Below are 18,744 nucleotides of genomic sequence, written 5' to 3' on the forward strand. Positions count from 1 at the left end.
ATGGCAGATAGCGTGTGTGGCTTCGTGTGGGTGAGCGCTTTGCTGATGCCAATGTTGTGGATCGAGTGGCCCATGGTGGTGGTGGGGTTATGGTATGGGCAGGCATCTGTTATGGACGAAGAACACAGGTGCATTTTATTGATGGCATTTTGAATGCACAGAGATACCGTGATGAGATCCTGAGGCCCATTGTTGTGCCATACATCCATGAACATCACCTCATGTTTCAGCAAGATAATGCACGGCCCCATGTTGCAAGGATCTGTACACAATTCTTGGAAGCTGAAAATGTTCCAGTTCTTGCATGGCCAGCATACTCACCGGACATGTCACCCATTGAGCATGTTTGGGATGTGCTTGACCGGCGTCTACGAAAGCGTGTACCAGTTCCCGCTAATATCCAGCAACTTCGCACAGCCATTGAAGAGGAGTGGACCAACATTCCACAGGCCACAATTGACAATCTGATAAACTCTATGCGAAGAAGATGTGTTGCACTGCATGAGGCAAATGGTGGTCACACCAGCTACTGACTGGTTCTGAGTCTCCAGACCCCCAATAAAGCTAAATAAATGCACATTTCAGAGTGGCCTTTTATTGTGGGCAGTATAAGGTACACCTGATGTCAGATCAGCATCTTGATGTGGCACACCTGTGAGGTGGGATGGATTATCTCAGCAAAGCAGAAGTGCTCACTATCAAACATTTAGACAGATTTGTGGACAACATTTGAAAGAAATGGTAATATTGTTTATCTGGAATGAATTTTAGATCTTTGAGTCCATCTCATGAAAAATGGGAGCAAAAACAAAAGTGTTGCATTTATATTTTTGTTGAGTGTAATTCCGCGTTTCTATTAATGAGTGCGGCATGATTTCAAAGCGGCAGACCTCACTGTCGAAGAGCCGGAGAGCCCTGAACTACAACGGTTAACATTTCTAAAACAAAAGCTCGGCTAATTGGTCTCGTATACAGGGGTCAAGCCGTTGCGCGGCGCTACGCTTTGTGAATCATTCTGCTTGAAATCGAGAGCTGCACACTCCATGTGAACCTTTGAAGCACTTCTAAGTTAATTACGTATATCTGAGTGGAAATGTCTGAAATTTTATTTCACGTCATGCTGTGACAATAAAGACCTCTGTTATGATCCCAGGGAGTCATTTCTGTTTATGTTCCTTTCTTTATTGCCTCTTCAGTACATTATTAAATTTTGCTGTATTTTGTTCACTCCTTTGTATTTAATATCTTAATTTATTCTTGTGCTTTTTATGTGTGTTTTATGATTTTGTCTTCTTTGATTAGCAATGTTCATTTTTCAATTCTTTGAGCAATAAACCTTCCTGGAACAAAGTTTCAGAAAACTCTGAAACTGAAAAAACACTGAATCCCTTTAAATTAAGACTAAAAAACCCCACCTGTTTAAAGTTGCCTTTGTTTAGTAGCAAATGGACCAGCAGCTGCGTTTCCATTGACCATGTCATTTGATTGCTTGGGGGGGGATGAGCTTAATGGAAACGCTACAATTTTGAAAAAACACTAATTTCACTCGAGAATTTTGGCACTAGGATCAGGTGGTTGTGCAAACCACAAAGATGACAATTCTCCTTTCGTCCTGTGGAATTCCCATCTTCGCAATTAAGCCATAACATACATAACAATGACTACCATAAATTCAAAAAAAAAATTTTTAAAAGCTCAATCTGTTTCCACTTCATCTCCAGGAAGTCGCACCTCAGCCATGGAGGAGACTCAAATGTTCAGGTCCGACCGTCCAAAACAAAGCTCTACGACACGCAGCGGCTGGGAAACAGTCTGCCATCAGCTTACCATTACGGATAATGACCCAATGAAGCAGAGGAGAGCTGCGGGCCGCCGGTCAAATGATGACTATTAAGGAAGAATTATTTATTAAACATGACTCACTCAATTTGTGAAGTCTATTACCATGCAGAATCAAAAGCTTCCTCTTAATCGTTCTTTAAAACGTTCTTATTAAAGCAGCAGTACAGTGTAGGCGGCGGAAAGGGAAAACCACTTTATGAAATAGAAAATGACTTTCTTGGGCTGTAAAAGTGAAGAAAGAGTTTAAATTCACCCACACCCTCTGGAACGTACACCTGGGGTCCTTTCGAATCCGATTAGAGGTCAGTAGCTGCGTTTTCATTACAAACGTGTTTGAATCTTTGTCTATACGCTGTTAATGTTTGAAAAAAACAACAAATAAAACCATTTTCTGTTTACATTAAATAAGAGGTTAAATTAAAATCACACGTGAATAAGCTTGAACATGATAAGTGCGCATGGTGGTGACGGCTGTAAACAGCTAAACAACTAGCTAAACAGTGTTTATCGTAGGAGTCAGCTCTGCCGTTGGAGCTTATACTTGGGAGCGGCTGCGTATATAAAGAAGCGTTATGGAGTCAACGCGTTAGAGTGACACACAAAATCTTTATGAACTGCTCAATGGTGTGAGAGTTCTGGTGGAGCCAGCCACAAATCGTCATCCTCCTACCACTTCCTGTCGTCTTTGTCGTTGTTTCCGCCAGTAGCAACATCCAGCTCTTGATCACGTGACTCACATGATGTGAAAAAAGTGTTTCTATTGCAGCTTAGTGAAATAAATCTGTTTCCATACAGCTGAAAAATCACCTAATGCAAGCACGTTTTATCGAAATTTTTTTTGAAATCGTTGCTTTTCCTTAAAAAAAATGTATTTCAATAATTCCAATTTGCGCAATTTTATGGTGAATAGTGCTTCTTACCTCCAGGTCTCCCTTTCTCAGGTTTTCCCATAATCACTGTCCTCACTCTGGTATGAAGCAGCTCATTTTGTTAAAAGGACCCACCGCCATGATTCATCAGCCAGCCCTCTGTCATTTACAGGATGAACCGTTTCTCTGGGTTGACCTCTCCTTATCGGCCGCCACTACGTGTGTTTTCTACGCCTCCCTCCAAGCTACCTTTGTGTCTGGAAATAGCACAAAATTATCTACCCCGGTTCCACTTATTATTTATTCAGGCTCGTTTTGCATCTCATCTCTTCATGCCGCTCCTTGGCGGGCATTTACAGAGCTGGAAATAACGGATCATTATAGAACAAAACGTAATCCTGCCTCTGCATGTTTATTTGTATCTGTCCTACATAAAGATGTAAAAATATGCAGCAATTTGCACTGAACTATAACCTTTTTGCTATTTTAGGTTACAATTACAGTCTTCAATGTGTTGTAGCCCCTAATTCATAAAGTATTTTGTTGGGTTTTACTCAACGTATTGTGATAGACAAATGAAAAGTGGTGAATAATTATGAAGTTGAAGCAAAATGCCAAATGATTTTCAACACTTTTTTATAAATAAAAAGCCCTTCCTAAAAATTGTTGTTTCTACTATTATTGGGTATGTCCGTACAAGTCTTGCGTACTTAGAGGCGGAACATTTTGTGTATTTTGCTCCACAACAAGAGCTAAGGATCAGTCACAACATCGGTTTTGATGTTTAGCCATCGAAAATTGACTTATAAGAATCTTTATTATGAGATCCAAAATGTGTGGAAAGAACAGAGACTGCCACTTAAAGTTATGATTCACTGAGACTTAGGTAGCAGTTGAAGTGGTAGTTCACCCCCTTTCTTAACGCCTGCAGGACCCTGTCTTCTGTTGTTTTACATGGTCTAGAAACAGCCTGCTAAATTCAGCTTTTTATAGTATTTTCTTCCACCGGCTGAGTGGTTTGAGACGGTGTTTGACAAGGTTGTTCTCAGATACAAGGTGTAAAATCAGCCTTTCCACAAATCCTCTTGTACAGTGTGGCATCAACATGCCTGCTTGAGATCCGTGCCTATTATGCGCACATTTACAATGCTTAGCAACAGTATAGTTAACAGGATAATTGAGCTGCCTTTGTTCTCACTTTGACAGACAGATCACGTTGTCTCTCCGAAGCCGTTGTTCTTTGCTGTGTTGTTTGAAAAAAAGGCTAAACAGACATTTGAGTATCGTAGCCTCAAATGACTTTGGTCAGGCATTTTGGGATCTATTGCAGTAAATCGTGGGAGCTGTAGTATTTTCTTATTGACTGAAATGAACATTTCCCAAAAAATAAAGCATTTAACCTCACTGACAATTTCTCTTTTTAAGATTTTGGCATAAATGCCTCTTTTCTGCTAGTACCTGCAGAGTGACTTTAACTGGTTAAAAGCGTTTTCGACTAGTAATAGCTATGTGGTACCAGACTCTGTATTTTAGAATCTACTTTGTTCTTGGTTCCAAGCAGTGTTATGCAGCAATATTAAAAGCTTGTAATAAGCCCGCTTATTACAAGCAACTTTGTGCTTGGTTTTTTGGGCTTGTTTTGAATGTGAAGTTGCAGATTTGGGCTTGACTTTCTTTCCAAATGTAACACGGAGGGAAGCACCCGGATCGTACCCGAGGACTTGGCCCTAATGCCAAATGGTAGACTTCTCAAATATATTCAAGTAGCCTAGGGTCTCCCAATTAAAAATACCCAAGTAAGTCTGGCTTAAAATGATGAAACAGAAATAGCATACAAAAATACTGTATATTTTATTTATACTTCCTTTCACAATATTAAAATATACTTTATTATTCTACTTTAAGACCTAATTTAGCACTGGGAACAATCTGAGACAAAGAAAAACAACTGCAAACCAAACTAGTAGAAACACAAATTAATCACACAAAATAATATTACACAAAAGAAAAAGAATAAATCTCCCATTGGCTAATTCATTAAAAAAAAGAAATATAAACTCTGGTACTGGTTCTGTGGTGCTTTGCTACACCTCCCGCTCTAGAGGACGACCTATTTAGCCACTTAACTGAGAGCACCTAGAAGAATCGCACCTTGGCGAGAGCATAATATGCAATGTCAGTAATCTGCAATACCAAAAATGACAATAAGGTGTCTGCTGACAATAATAAAGCCACATAAGGTAAGATGAAAGATTGGTACCTTAATCAGCCACCCAACAGCTACTTTCAAATGCTTACAGTAAAAACAGCCACTGAAATGAATCCTATAAAGCAGTTAGAAAGATCAGTGTCAACATTATAAAAAGCGACCCAACATTACCCAGAACCAGAGAAAGGTGACGACAAAAATCCATTTACCACAAATGTGCAAACCCTGGTGCAGCAGCTCAACGAGCACGGCGCCATCCGACGGATCCAACTGCTGCCACAATGGACCGGACTCCTCACTTTGGCGGGCACACCTGGTGCCTATATACACTAACAAGCCCAACACCGCTGCGACACGAAAGTGAAGGTGGGGAAACGGGGCATGATGCATTCAAAGACCCACATGGGTAGGAATTTACAACCATTTTATGTAAACACTATTCAAACTAATGACCCACCCGGTTACACAAAGAATATAGAAATGACAAGGAGAGGAGTTGGAGCGAAATTGCTACTGCAGTTGATAAAGTCGGTAACTTTTCAGCTGTTCTTCATTAACGTGACGTAAATAGGTTGTAATGATTTTCATTCAGTCAGGACTTTACGCTGACACTAGCCACATGCATTGCAGGTAGATTGTAGTAAAGCATTGATTAATGCCAGGTTTTAAAATGAGTTAACTGGACTTGTAGCCATTATTTTGTGCCCATTGTTGGACACCACACGGCAGGAACGAACCCGATCGAACCGTTATACCCGATCCCGATCGATTTCTGTTGGCTAATGTGTGGTCTCTCGGGTTTTGAAAATGGGCTGACAATGGACCGACAACTCTAAGATTGTGTAATGCGCTGGGCATTACACCAAGGAAATGAAAAAGGGAGGAGTCAGTGGAGAGCACCGGAGTTGAGCGTTTTTTCATTCAGTGTCATCAACAGCAAGAGAAAAAGGCAGGAAGAGACAATAAAGCCGATAATTAAAATGAGGTCGATAGTTTTAATGTATCGTGCGAGTAATTGAATTATTGTTTATCTGGACAGGCCTATAAATGTATATATAGGCCTGTCTATTTATCTATCCATCTATCTATCTATATAGATAGATAGATACCACGTTTAGCTTACACAGATCTAACATTGGACTTAATTCAAAATTTTTAATTTCAAAATCAGCTTCACCTAGCACTGAGTATTACATATAACTTCTTATAACCACTTCTAAACCGACAGACAAAAGTTCAATGAGGGGATAAAGCAGAAATACCTTCAATCCTATCAGGATTACCAAAAAACAAAATTTTCCCCCACAACAAAAGTACGCAAAAACAGCCACACATAACATTCAGTCTGTTACATTATGTTGTCAGGCTTGATGTCTATATTGCGATATTCATTAGCTGATTTAAACACCTGCTCTACTGATGACTTGGTGTGTGGGTTGTTCTCTTTAGTGCTAACGGAACCAAAACACACCGAACTGCGCAGCACATGTTAAGGTTGCCGTTGTCATTTCTTGTCCATTTTGATTTTGTTTTTGATTTTTTTTAATGACAGTAGGACTCTAAAGTTTCAAGTGTTTAGGGGGTAGGAGTTTACAAGTTCTCACTTCTTCCTACCCCATTTTGAGCATGATATGTTAACCGAAACAAAAACAATCTGTATTTCCTCTTCTTTTTTATGCACTTCTTGTTACTGTGCACTATTTTATTTTTATATTTGTATCATTTTTTTATATATATATTTGTATCATGTTCGAATAAATTTCATTTCAAATTTCAAGTAGGTAGCAGGCTAGCAACAGTTAGGCTAGCATAAGTGACCCACTGCCCACTTTCTCAATATTGTTTTTAAACTAAAACTTTTTTCTCACCTGTTAAACCAATGAACTTTGTGACATACTACGGTCAAAGTGTTGAATTGACAGGAAAACATTGCGTCCTTTTCTCAGATTCTTTGAGTGATTGTGGTATTTTTCGGACTACGTACCGATATTCCTTATTCAATGGACAGCAATGGCGGGTGTGTTGCGCACGATGAGTCAAGTAATGTCTAATCCAGTAATATATATATCAATGCTGCTGCGTCATGCTCTGTCCTTGCTACTCACGAGTAGATGTCAGGTTACATTGTGGTGCATTCAATGTTGTCGGAAAAAAGATATTCATGCGCTTAATGTCTGATTTTTTGCCATAACTATTTATTGAATTCATAGTCGCCAGCTGGGGTGGCAACAAGGGTGGCAAGGCTCTCATTTGGGGTGGTAACTGCCACCTCAGAAGAGCCGCCCCTGGGGCTGCATCCTTAATAAACCTACTGGATTTATTGGATTCTGATATTTGATACTAAATTCTCCAACGCTCAACCATGGACTCGAATCGTTCACGCCGAGCTTACATGCAGCGACTCTATTTCCCTCCAGTACTACTAGATCGATAGTCCTCGACTTGAAAGCTACATCATATGAACTTCTTCATGTGGTTTCCATGATGAGGGGGTATGAGTTTGAAGAAATTCCTCCGTCGTGCCTGCTGCCAGCATGTGCTTGTTCTAAATGAAAATTAGCTCTTTCTTCTCTGATTTCCAATTCTGACTTCCCAGTGGCGAATCCCCTGAATAGGACTGCCACCTATCCCGTAAAATACGGAGTCGTCCCATATTTGGCTATTAAATGTGCGTCTCGTATTGAACCGATAACTGTTCGATAGACACGCCTATCATACACATATCAACACTAAGTTTAACAATATTGACCAAAATAAAACACAGGAAATGTTAAGGTCAGCTAACTTGTCGTGGCGGGAGGAAAAAGGACCCCTTGAACGCTGCGGACCGACCTGCCGTAACGGTTGCCTAGATACGGACTCTACGCAGCCGCGGTGAGCTGCTGTCAACCCGCTTCTATTTAAAACGTCCTCGACCCGATTCCATGTCCTTAGAAGCAAAAACGCTTTTAAAAATACAGACGCGAGTGAAAATACGCGCATTATAAGCTGAACAATTTCAGTGAGGATGGATACGGTGTACATCAAAAGCCAAAAAAAAAAAAAAAGGTGTCCGTCATGGCGCAGTGTACTCCTGTATATCAGACAGACAGACCCATCAGAACCTAAAGAACCAGGCTCTAAAGAGACTCTAAAGAATCAGAGTTTCTTCATAGTAAATCATCTCCTGATGCTGATATGGTACAGAACATTTTGTTATAATTGATCAAGTTTCTTATTGTCACTTTAGTTGACTACAGTATTGTGTTTTGATTTTTTGCTTAGGATGTCGAGGTTGGATGATATTTAATAAATAATAGCATTAGCCAAAATAAGTGGCCATTTAAAGAACAAATCATATGAATACATTAACAGTAAATACATAAATATTTCCTACATTACATTACCTTCTGTGTTTTATTCGGAAAAGTTCATATATTTTATGAATAATTGTTCAGTGGTCACTTAATTAGGGTGTCCCTGAGGTGCAAACCACTTCAGCAAATTGAAAGCACAATTACAAATTACAAAAGCACTAGAACATTAACGAAGCACAATTACAAACTACTCTAGAGCACTACAACATTAACGAAGCACAATTACAAACTACAAAAGCACTACAACATTAACGAAAGCACTATATTAACGAAGCACAATTACAAATTACAAAAGCACTACAACATTAACGAAGCACAATTACCAACTACAAAAGCACTACAACATTAACGAAGCACAATTACCAACTACAAAAGCACTACAACATTAACGAAGCACAATGACAAATTACAAAAGCACTAAAACATTAACGAAGCACAATGACAAATTACAAAAGCACTAAAACATTAACGAAGCACAATTACAAACTACAAAAGCACTACAACATTAACGAAGAACATTTACAAATTACAAGAGCACTACAACATTAACGAAGCACAATGACAAATTACAAAAGCACTAAAACATTAACGAAGCACAATGACAAATTACAAAAGCACTAAAACATTAACGAAGCACAATTACAAACTACAAAAGCACTACAACATTAACGAAGAACAATTACAAATTACAAGAGCACTACAACATTAACGAAGAACAATTACAAATTCCAAAAGCACTACAACATTAGAATATTTCTTCTGTGTGCGATACTCTGGTGGATCAAGAGCATGGGTCCCTAGAAAATGTGTCAGAATTAAGAGAGTCAGTAAAGAAGAAGAACAGTAAAAAGAATCTTTGTTTTCTCAGAACTGACAGAAAGAAGCAGGATATCGTTCCTTGGAAGATGGTAAATTTCCTTCCGTGGTCAAAGCAGCTTAGACCGAAGTCTATGAGATAGGCTCATAGGCCTAGTGAGCTCCTCTCAATAAGGACATTTTCCAATTTAATATATCTGTGGCATCCTGAAGTTGAATTGTTGCTTATACCAGCTGTTTTAAAATGATCTAAAAGACCAAATTGATTTGAAGCTCATAATTTTCAGTCCTAGATGCTGCTGCTCAGTTACGTTATGTTTGCGGTCCACCTTTTCATTTGGAATGTGTTTGATAGCCACCTGTACAATAGAAACAAAGCATTGCTCAACAATGGGAATGTTCAGATTTTCCGAAGTTGCTTGACGTTGAGTTATCAGTATATTGAGTATTATGGTGAGTTCACAACAGACGCCTTTTGAGTATCAGGCACTTTCCGTTTACATTCAAAGTGTATGTGTAAGCGTGTCGAGGGCTGTTGTGTTTGGACCGTCCAGCGCAACGTGATTTGAACCATTTGGAGCATTTGACACGTCAAGAGCGTCCGATGCGCCTCCACATAGATTTATAATATAAACCAGCGAAACGCAGGATATGTCAAGTGTCTGTATTCAAAAGGAACACGCGTTGAACTTGAAGCGTCGGACGCTTATTTGATGTGCCGAACGCATTTGTTGTGAATGCACCTTTAGAATAGAAAGAAAATTTAGCTATAGTTTGGTCTTTAGAAAATCTAATTTAAAACTACAAGAGCTGAAAATGTTCACAATTGTGCAATTCTAGTATGTATTAGTAAATATTACCCATCTGCACCTTTATTCTTAAAGTCTCATTGGTTAATGAAATACTTTATCTAATATAGTGTTATTTGACAGACCTGAACTTTTTATGTTTGAGCCGTTATTAGCTAAAATCAGCTAAAACAGAGTCTGACTAGCTGTTAGACTTGCACATCTATGAGGATATTAACTCTTTTTTTCTTTTTTTACAAACTTTGAAGCATGGATTTGGATGAAAATGAGTTAAATGTTCAACAGTTTATGTAATAAAGTCCCTGATCAGATATCAGTATGTGAGGTGATTCAGAAATACTAAACATGTATTCTAAACAATCATTAATTTTCCACAATATTTCTCACTATAGAGAGAAGCGGCAGCATGATGTTACAACATAAAGCGTCTGCTGAGGACTGTGAGAGCCATGAAAAAAGGTTTAGGACCTCTGAGGTGGCCGGAACCTCAAAAAGCTGCCAGGACCTGATCAGAGCCAAAGCGATACAGAAGAGGAAGATGATGGAAGAAAATGAATCTTAATCTTAAGGAGCAGGTTCCAACCAAACAGTCTTTCTCCTCAGTGGACATTCTCATAGGTTGGCTACTTTAATGGAACTAATGTTCATTGGCTTATGTTGACAGAGCAAACATGTAAAAAATAATCACTATTTATTCCCAATATCTCTTACTTTAGACCAAGTAAGAGATAGATTTAGATCAGCAGCATGATGCCACAGTGTGCTGAGTATATTGAAGACGGAACAACAAAGAAAGGGAAAAGGATTAAAAAAGAGACCCGCCGAAAATGGACCAAGGTTGCTAAGATTTTCGGATCATCCAAAAGCCACCAGGACCGGACGAGGATTGTGAGGAGACTGAGGAGAAAAATAACCGAAGAAGGAGAGGGATCTCTAACACCGGCAGAGAGGAAGAATAAGTGACTCCTGCAGCAGGACGCAACCAAAGAGCCCCCATCCTCAGTGGTCATCAGAACAGATTGGCTACTTTGGTGAAACCTCTGTTAATTTTCTCTTCTGTATGTTGACCAAGGGCGTAGGTTTGGTGGGACCTTACAACTTACTGAACTAATCAATGTAGATTTTCATTTATTTATTTTGTTTTTGTTAAAGAATACATATGTTTCTTTTTTGTAATTAATATGGCAAAAATTGGTCGGGACTATTTTATATCCCTTGAATATTGGTGGTGACATGTCACGACCGTCCATACCCAAACCTACGCCCATGATGTTGACAAACCAAAATGATAGATAGAAGCAGACATGGTGTTGACCTGAAAATTGATCAAAGGAAAAGGGGTCCTAAGTAACAAAAATGAACAAATTTCTTTCAGAAATCCCACTGTTGTTTTATAAAGACTTCAGAGGTCTGTCAGAGAAAGCCAGCAGTACCCCAACCTAAAGTTTCCCTAAGTCAAAATCAAAATTGTGATTTTAGGCAAATTGGAAGATTACATGTGTGTGACTGAAAATACTGCACATCATTCCAAAACATGACCCTATAATTGCCTAGTCATAGTCCAAGCTGATATCAGATTGATAATCTGTTGCAAGGTTTGAATATATCTGATTATTCAAAACTGATTGAGACAAACTCCAAACGATTATCACCTGAAGTTGCAGCAAAAAGTGGTTCTTTATAGAGATTGTGGCTGAATACAGTTCCATGCTACAACTTTTCAGATCTACATTTATAAATATATGCTTAGCACTTGAAAGTGATGCTTTACCTTATATTGGTCCTTGTTATGAAATCCCAGTTATATACCCTAAGTTTTGTGTTTGTAATGTGACAAAATGTGCAAAAGCAAGAGGTCAAGTGTTTTTACAAGTCACTATAAGTCTTATGTTTCTGTCGGGATGTTTTTCTCTTATGGAAAATATTGTTAAAATACTCATGCTGTTTCTATGGGCTTTTCTCATTATTAGAGTCCAACAGCTTCAGCCTGGTACTTTACAGCTCAGGAATAGGCGATTTACGGAAGAGGAATCTGAAGAAGGAGGACAAGGACATTGAGGAACCACAGTTTAGGAATAAGGAAAAATACCAGGAAGAAGACGAAGAAGACAAAAGAAATGGATTCCCAAAGAGGTCAGAGTTTAAGTCGCAATAGAATTGTATAAGCATTCGTTAGAGAGACTTAAGGTGTGGTGATAATTAGATCTAAGGTAACATTAGTGAACATGGCTTGTTCTGATGTTTTATGAAATTTAAAGATGCGTTCATGTGTTTAGCTGAATTCCAGGAAAAATATACTGAGCTGCATCTACTGGGAAAAGGAGGCTATGGATCTGTGTTTGCTGGACATCGAGAGGTGGATAAATTACCTGTAGGTGTATTTGGAATACTTAAAATGAGGCTCCTTGAAGTTATCAGTAATAGTTCTTCTAACAGTGTCCAGTAGGAGTCAAAGTTTGTATAAAAAAAAAAAAATAATATCCTCATAAATGTGCAAGTCTAACAGCTAGTCAGACTCTGTTTTAGCTGATTTTAGCTAATAACGTCTCAAACTTAAAAAGTTCAGATCTCTCAAATAACACTATATTAGATAAATTATGTCATTAACCAATGAGACTTTAAGAATAAAGGTGCAGATGGGTAATATTTACTAATACATACTAGAATTGCACAATTGTGAACATTTTCAGTTCTTGTAGTTTTAAATTAGATTTTGGAAAGACCAAAATCTGGTCGCTGGTTTATATTATAAATCTATGTGGAGGCGCATCGGTTGCTCTTGACGTGTCAAATGCTCCAAACGGTTCAAATCACGTTGCGCTGGACAGTCGAAACAACAGCCCTCGACACGCTTACACATAGACTTTGAATGTAAACCAAAAGTGCCTGACACTCAAAAAGCATTTGGTGTGAACTCACCATAATACTCAAAGTACTGATAACTCAACGTCAAGCAACTTCAGAAATCTGAACATTCCCTTTAAGGACATTGAGCAACGCTTTGTTTTTATTGTACAGGTGGCTATCAAACACATTCCAAAGGAAAAGGTGGACCGCAAACATAACGTAAGTGAGCAGCAGCATCTAGGACTGACTTCAAGTCCTATTGGGTTCCAGATGCATTGTGAGTTTCTCCTGTTTGCTTCGATGGTCCAGGATGAGAACGGTAGGGAGATGGCGTTGGAGGTGGCCATCATGTTGAAACTGAAGAATCTGACTGGCAGTTCATCAGGGCAGTTAGCCACAGTGTCCCTGCTGGACTGGTATGAACTGGAGGAGGAGCTGCTCATAGTGATGGAGAGGCCCACGCCTTCGCAGGACCTCAATGACTACCTTGATGAGAATGGAGGTTGTCTAAATGAGGAGGACGCCAAGGTAAGCTGCTGGATGGAAATTTGAGTGGGTTTTTTAAATATTGTCACTTACTGCTTCAGTTGGGGATTTTGTTTCATAGTGAATGTGATAAAATCAGAGAGGTGAAATGCAGTGCAATCTTCTCTCCGTAAAACAATTTTGTAAAACTTTATATTAATGCATGTCATAATGTCTCTACAAACATTGAAGTCCGTGGGTGTAATGTGACAATGTGAAAAAAATCCATATGAAAATAAAAATCTTTACAAGCCACTGTATTTCTCACTGAAGTCCAACATCAATGTGCAGAATTATGAGCTTCAAATCATTTTTGTCTTTTAGGTCATTTTAAAACAGCTGGTGGAAGCAGCGATTCAACTTCAGGATGCAAACATCTTCCACAGAGATATTAAATTGGAAAATGTCCTTATTGAGAGGAGCTCAGAAGGCCTACAAGCCTATCTCATAGACTTCGGTCTAAGCCTCTTTGACCACGGAAGGAAATTTACCATCTTCCAAGTTACGATATCCTGCTTTTTTCTGTCAGTTCTGAGAAAACAAAGATTCTTTTTACCGTTCTTCTTTCTGACTCTGAATTCTGACACATTTTCTAGGGACCCATGCTCTTGAATCACCGGAGTATCGTACGCAGAAAAAATATTCTGCTGGAGCCACAACAGTGTGGCAGCTGCTAGGTACCAGGCTGGTGGGTTCTTTGCAGATCATCCACCAGAGGGCGCCTGATGACAGCTGGTTCTTGGAGGGCGTGCCGGCAGGTCCTAACCAAACGCACCTGTGGGGAATTGCCATCTCCTGGTGGAGTATATGAGCAGCTGACTGCCAGCACATCTTCGCCAGAGTGTTTGCCTGAACTGGTACACTGAGCCCCCAAGAGTTGTTTCGCTGAGTACACTTGTTGAAATTTGAGTTGTTTGGAGATTTAAAACTCCCTTTGTGATCCTTTTTCCAGGAAGCCTTCAGGAGAACTCGAGCCATCCCTTCTTTGGAAGGAATCCTCCAGAGGCGCCGTGAGAGTTCTAACTGGGAGCCCGAGCCTCACCATCACCTTCCCAGTTACTTACCGGTGCAGTCCTCAGTTGGCAGTCAGCTCCATTACTTCTCCGTGCAGTCTAAGCGCAACCTGTCCACCCTCCGACTCTCTGCCCAGCTGTCGCCTTTGGACATACCCGACTCCCACAATGAGTGGCTGAACCCGGAACCCTTTATTGATGCCAAGTCCAACTACCAGTTCTGAGTTTTTGTGAATAAGAAAAATAAACCCTTTTGAACTTTTACACCAGTCTCTCTGTGAGTGTTTCTGCATGTGGGCAAAGAACGTTAAACCCAACATGACAGCAGCTGGGAGTAGTCCTGTTTGAAATTCTTCACAATATCAATTTTGAGACCAACAAATTTCTCAAAAAGAAGCTGAAGATCAGAAAAAGTCTTTCCAAAAGTGAGACAAACATTGTACCCTCCAGACTGCCATGATATTCTGACTAGGTGCCTGAAGACACACCCAGAGGAGCGTCCCACACTGGAAGAGCTGCACAATCACCCATGTTGTCTTAAACTACAGGTCACACAAACATTAAATTATTAAATTTAATAATTGGTAGTTAGTTTAGTCTAGTTTGGGATGAGGATTAAGGTTTAGGGTTAAAGGACAGGTTTGTAAGTTGGGGTTTTATGGGCTCTCTGGTTTCCTCCTCTAGCATGTTTTCAGGACCCTCCCATAGGCCCACCACCTGTGAGAGGAGCCAAAGGGGTCGGGTGCAGTGTGGAATGGGTGATGGCCAAGGGAGGGGGCCCTGCCGGTCTGATCCTCGGTTGCAGAAGCTGGTTCTTGAGATGTAGAATGTCACTTCTCTGGTGGGGAAGGAGCCAGAGCTAGTGCGTGAGGTTGAGAGGTTCCAGCTAGAAATAGTCGGCCTCACCTCGACGCATGGCTCTGGTTCTGGAACCAGTCTCCTTGAGAGGGGCTGGATGTACTTCCACTCTGGAGTTGACCACGGTGAGAGGCGCCGGGCAGGAGTGGGCATACTTGTTGCCCCCCATCTCGGTGCCTGTACATTGGGGTTTGCCCCGGAACAAGAGGGTACTGGAGCCGGAAAAGGGTAGAGTGCCTTCTACGGGTCGGGGGTGATGTCCTGCCCCAAGTGGAGGAGTTTAAGTATCTCAGGATCTTGTTCACGAATGAGGGAAGAAGGAAGCTGGAGACCGACAGGCGGATTGGAGCAGCGTCTGCAGTGAAGCGGGCGCTGTACCGGTCTGTCATGGTGAAGAGAGAGCTGAGTCAACAGGCGAAGCTCTCGATTTACCGGTTGATCTACGTTCTCACCCTCATCTATGGTCATGAGCTTTGGGTCATGACCAAAAGAACGAGGTCGTGGATACAAGCGGCCAAAATGGGTTTTCTCCGTAGGGTGTCTGGGCTCTCCCTTAGAGATAGGGTGAGAAGCTCAGTTATCCGGAAGTGACTCAGATTAGAGCCGCTGCTCCTCCACGTCGAGAGGAGCCAGATGAGGTGGCTCAGGCATCTGGTTCGGATGCCTCCTGGACGCCTCCTGGTGAGGTGTTCGGGGCACGTCCCAGAGGGTGGAGGCTCCGGGGAAGACCCAGGACACGCTGGAGGGACGACGTTTAAACCGAGATTTTTAGGATTCATGACCTCATCTATGGCCATGGGTGTTTATTAGCATAATTGGAGTTTCATGGATTTTCTCTGGATGCTCCGGTTTAATCCTTGAGTCAAAACAATTTGCTGGATCAAATTGAGATTAATAGGTTTATGCTCTTTTCTTCCCATTAGACTAAAAAGGGTCCATTAGCTCAAGTAGAGATCAGTGAGATTTTACTAGGTGATCTATTTTTCACCCTCTGGAAAAAATAAAACACGTGTGTTAGGTGGAGATTCTGCATCATCTTTAGATGATATAGAGTGTGCAAAATTGTCTTTGGTATGTGTTGTTGTTTAAGTTTTATTCCACTTCTTATCCATTGCACACAATAACTTAGCAGCGGTGGTTTAAAAATCCCCAAAACATTTTAATCGGTTTTCTTTAAACTTTGAATTACAAGTTTATATGTTATAAGTTGTTCCTGTCCTCTAGAGTCCATACAGGGTGAGATGCCTCTATGGGGCATTTGTTGCATAGGAATGGCCTACATTCATGTTGTTGATAACTTTCTTTAACAATAAAAGTGCAGATTTCACATTAGGTAAATCAGTTAGGACACAACCACAGGCACTATCACATAGTTACATGCACACAAAGATACAGAGCAGCAGAGAAAATGAGGAAAACAGTATCCTTGAATTAGTAGTTTACATATGTATTTGTGCAATCTATATTGTTTTTGCTAGTCATTAGTCACATTCCATTGTTCATCCTATCCTGTCTCACTTTCTCTCCTGCCCCTTGTCTTTGATTTTTAGGTTCTGTTCTCCCAACAGAGCCAGAGCTCCAGTCTATGTTTTGTTTGTCTTGTCCACTTTCCTGTCCTCTCCAACCCCAGCCGGTCGAGGCAGACGGCCGCCCGTCCTGAGCCTGGTTCTGCTAGAGGTCTCTCCCTTTGAAAGGGGAGTGTTTCCTCTCCACTGTCGCCCCGTGCTTGCTCAGGGTGGGGGATTGCATCCTGAGCTTTGATGCAATCTGCTGGTTTCCTCCCCTTCGCAGAATCGCCACCTTAACGTGGTGGAGGGGTTTGAGTACCCCTATGGTCTTGAAGTCTTGGCTGTCTGTGAGTTTCATCTCTGGTGGGGTCTCACATGGCATAAAGGCTTCAGGGCGGGGTCAGACCAAGAGCGATTCATAGACTTTGATGCAGAAAGACCATAAAAATGACAGGTATCAATTGCACAACGCACCTTCCTGGAGGGAAAGAGCTTCTAGCAAGCAACTGCTGGTCGACTTTGGCTGCATAACCTCAGAGCATCACTAACTCCGCTTAACACGCAACACCTGTAGAAAAGGACAATGAGGTCAGATGCCATGAAAATTCCTTCTTGTAACTTTTGCACGTTTTTGTCCCAAAGCTACAAACGTCAGTGTTCACATCATGAAGGACTCCACCCATCCTGCACACAGACTGTTCCATTTACCTGTCATAATAAGCAGGGAACCCTGTTGCTTTTACATCACCTCTGTTTTGTCTCTTTGACCCCAATCAGCAATTATCCCTCCACCCTCCATTTTGGACTCCTCCTTTCATATGACAAAAAAGCCATGACGTGTTTATATTAAAGCAGGGGTCTCAAACTCCAGTCCTGCAGTTTTTAGATGTGCCACAGGTACAAAACACTGGAATGAAATGACTTAATGACCTCCTCCTTGTGTAGATCAGTTCTCCAGAGCCTTAATGACCTAATTATTCTGTTCAGTTGTGGTGCAGCAGAGGCACATCTTCAAGTTGCAGGACTGCGGCCCTCCAGGACTGGAGTTCGAGACCCTGTATTAAAGTGTTTAAGGATAACACTCTTCACAGCTTTGGTTATAGGCCTTTTTGTATGAGTTGCCCACCTATTATTTATTCTACTATTTTCAATAAAGCACTATGCATCCTCTATTTTCCCAGAGTTCAGGCAGTCTCCACTCAAGAGCCACACAGATACAACCTGGGTGCACCTGTGTGGCTTGGTGGTCATAGAAATAAAATTTTAAATTAAACTGGAATGAAATTATACAAAAATGATCATTTTCACTTATGAAAAGAGAGATGTAACTTCTAACATGACTATAGATGAGCAAAAACCATACAAATTACATTGAAATGTTTTTTCTTTTCGAAATATTTTATTGTTGCTTGGAAAATTTTAAAACATGACATTGCACAGTTATACAGAAATGTTTTACTTTTCTTTTAATAAATACAATTCCTGAATTAAGTTAAACTAAAAGAAGATAAGAACAAGGATATTAAGACAAAATCTCTGTATGTTTATAAGCTGAGCAGGACCGGGGTGACTCCTTACGAAGTTCGGAGCCGTCCCGTTCTTCCAAGCAACGCTGGTGCTCAGAGGGGATCCCCGCCCTGCAGCTCCTTCCCGCCTGCCTCACCCGGAGAGCCAGGCCACCGCTGCTAGGACCTCTGTCCGAGGTGCGCCGGCTCCTTCGTCCAAGGAGGCGCAGGCGATTCTTCTTTGTGGCTGTGTCCAGAATCTGTTCATTGTTTGTCTTTTGGTTACTGGAGATGTTCATGGCTTATTTGAGGTGAGTGCTGGTGTAATGGCTGCCTAAAAATAACATTTTTATCACATTTCACCCCCAGTATTTTTTGTTCTTCCTGTGTCACCAGAAGCTGAAGTCCTATTTCTTCACTATTTTTCCATGCTCCATAAAATTGTGCTTTTGTTTTTCTTTGTTTATTTTTGAACCCAATGCTTTGTGGAAGCAGTCTGTTAATTACAAAATCCTGTCTACTGACAAAAGATCTGTACATAAAATGTTATATATAGACATATATATACTGTATATATATCATCATAT

The 18,744-nt window shown here is 40.6% G+C and overlaps 1 pseudogene; it reads left to right on the plus strand.

Moving 5' to 3' along the window:
• On the plus strand, positions 1 to 16,804 carry LOC114152429 (serine/threonine-protein kinase pim-1-like; annotated as a pseudogene).
• The last annotated feature ends 1,940 nt before the right edge of the window (positions 16,805 to 18,744 follow it).

This window comes from Xiphophorus couchianus, chromosome 10 (assembly GCF_001444195.1).
Source record: "Xiphophorus couchianus chromosome 10, X_couchianus-1.0, whole genome shotgun sequence".
Taxonomy (NCBI): Eukaryota; Metazoa; Chordata; class Actinopteri; order Cyprinodontiformes; family Poeciliidae; genus Xiphophorus; species Xiphophorus couchianus.